Here is a 351-nt window from a genome sequence, read left to right on the forward strand (position 1 = left end):
CAGGCCATGACAGGCTATTACAGGCCATGGCAGGGCATGGCAGGCTATGACAGGGCATGGCAGGCTATGACAGGGCATGGCAGGCTATGACAGGGCATGGCAGGCTATGACAGGGCATGGCAGGCTATGACAGGGCATGGCAGGCTATGACAGGGCATGGCAGGCTATGACAGGGCATGGCAGGCTATGACAGGGCATGGCAGGCTATGACAGGGCATGGCAGGCTATGACATGGCATGCCATGGCAGGAAATGGCATGCTATGGCTGGCTATGGCAGGGCATGGCTGGCTATGGCAGGGCAAGCAGACCTGGGCAGGGATTTCAGGCTAGAACAAGAGGGGATCCGTCTA

The sequence above is a fragment of the Procambarus clarkii genome, chromosome 70 (genome assembly GCF_040958095.1).
Source record: "Procambarus clarkii isolate CNS0578487 chromosome 70, FALCON_Pclarkii_2.0, whole genome shotgun sequence".
Lineage (NCBI taxonomy): Eukaryota > Metazoa > Arthropoda > Malacostraca > Decapoda > Cambaridae > Procambarus > Procambarus clarkii.